We start from the raw sequence: 2,418 nt of genomic DNA, 5'->3' as shown, positions 1-2,418 counted from the left end.
TAAAAACATTTGTATTCATTCTTTGACAATTTCATACGATGTATTGGGGGGGCTTTTTTCTCAATATATTTTTAATTAAATTTTTGTCTATTCATACATCTTAATCATATTTAGACTTTCTCTACCTTGTCTGCACCCCACATAGTCTCCCCCACTAGATTTCATGTGTTCTGTCATATATGATAAGGACTATTGAGGAATCAAGTTTGTATCTCCAGCTGTCCCTCAGTGTCAGTTCATCCACTGGAGACTGGTCTGCCTATCTAGCATCATTCCTTAAATAAGATCAACTCTCTTTCTCACCCAGCAGTGATCATACAACCCACTAACCTCCCCACCCCAACTTCATGACCCATATTATTGTTTTTCTTTATTTTAAGGCTTAGCAGGTCTAATTTGTATTTCCCAAGTTCTCTTGGGTGTGGGTCCATCCCTTGGTGTCTGGTCACCTACCAGGTATTACATTAGTAAAGAAAACTGACTTTCTAGAAGCTGGAGAGATGGCTCAGTGATTAAGACCACGGACTGTTCTTGCAGAAGACCCGGTTTCGAATCCCAGAACCCACATGGCAGCTAACAACTGTCCATAACTCCAGTACTAGGGGATCCGACAGCCTCTTCTGTCCTCCACGGGCATTGCACGACATGGGTCCACTTACCTATATGCAGGCAATACAAGCATACATATAAAATAAAAATAATAAGTTATAAAAATAAAGAAAACTGACTCTGTCCCAGCAGTTTTCAATTGTCGATAGTTGCTCAGCTCAGTCTGAGGCTTCTTGCTCACCTTCCCCATCCATGTTGATTTTTTGTCTGGCTTAGACTTGTGCAGGGCTTGTGCATGTCTGGACACCCCATAGTAGGTACACATATGTTTATATTTTAAAATCAAATCAATAATAATTTATAATACAGTATTCAATGTGTAAAAAGAGCTTTTATATAGAAGCATTGAAGATACTGGGTATTTTTCATCTATCTCTTCTTTCTTTTTCCTTCATATTGATTGATAAAATAACAAATAATGACTTATAAAGGTAAAAATCAAGAAATATTTTGTTGGCTGATTGTATGTCTTGTTCCTATTATGTTTCCTGTGATTTGTTGTTCCAAAGTAGACTCCTGTATGGAGCATGGATTAACATAGTTAACATTTATGAATTATGATATTTTGAGGGATATGTTTACTCTTCTCATGAAAACCATCTTATCAATAAGGATTTTTAAACACTTAGAAAATAAAAAAATCAAAATAAGAAACAAACCATTTTTTCTACAACTCAAGAAAAAAATTTATCAGTGCTGCTTTTTTGATTTTAATATTTTATTGTGTTTTTGCGCATTTCGCATAATACATCTTAACTAAATTTACACCCCTCCCTTGTCTCTGTCCCCCATAGCTTCCCACCAGAATTTTTTTTTTTTTTTGGTTTAGAGAATATTCCATTGATTCACAGCTAGAAACACACTGAATGTGTATATATTTTGTATTACAGAACATGAATATTTATAATTCAAACAGAGCATTTAAAGCCTTTAGAACTTTGACCATAGATCCTTTACAGATGACATCTGCTGTCATTCAGTACAGTGATTGTCCTCTTAGCCCTTTCAGTTCCACTCTATTTCATTCCAGGATTTCCTAGTAAAATTTTCCACCAATTACAGCTATGGCAGGCCTTCTAGTATATGAAACTGCAGTGCTTCCCACTGGCTATGCTACTTGAAGTTTTCCAGAACCCACAGGATGCCCAGTCAGCCTGTCCTCAAGTCATTGTTGAATAAAATGTCTTCATATAGGGGGCCAGGCATGGTACAAGTGATGACATGCATCTGCCTGTAGTTCAGAGCCTGGAAGATAGATTGCAGTGCATATAAAATACAGAATTCAGATGTGGAATACTCAGCTATATTGTCTAAAAATAATTCAGAAAATTATACAAAGGAAAAAGATCAGATTGAACTCTATGAAGTTAATAATATTTGGCCATCTATTTGGCCAGCAGAAAACGTTTCATATTATTCTAACTAGTAAACGTATATAAATCTGGAAATTAACACTTCATTGATCAGCATAAATAAAAGTACTTTTCAGTATTTTCTTAGACATTTTTTCATTACAAGAGCATTGACACATTTAATAACAATTTTCTGAGTTAAATGCATCTTTTTCAAAATCAGCTGTAAATTTTCAGGTTTACAGTTGAATTATTACAGTTATACAATATTGTACTCAGTACAAAGCATGTAAGACATTAAATTGAGTTTTTTAACCTTTCAAAAAGATCTCCATTTCATTTTAGAATATATTGTTCCTTGCAGAAAGACTCATTGTTTTTGCTCCTAACACTGAGATGTTGGCACATGCATCTCTAATCTGTATGCATCTGATGATTACTAGTCATAATCGGTTGT

This window comes from Nannospalax galili, unplaced genomic scaffold (genome assembly GCF_000622305.1).
Source record: "Nannospalax galili isolate Female #2095 unplaced genomic scaffold, S.galili_v1.0 scaffold481, whole genome shotgun sequence".
Taxonomy (NCBI): Eukaryota; Metazoa; Chordata; class Mammalia; order Rodentia; family Spalacidae; genus Nannospalax; species Nannospalax galili.
Note: the sequence above shows the minus strand (reverse complement) of the source record.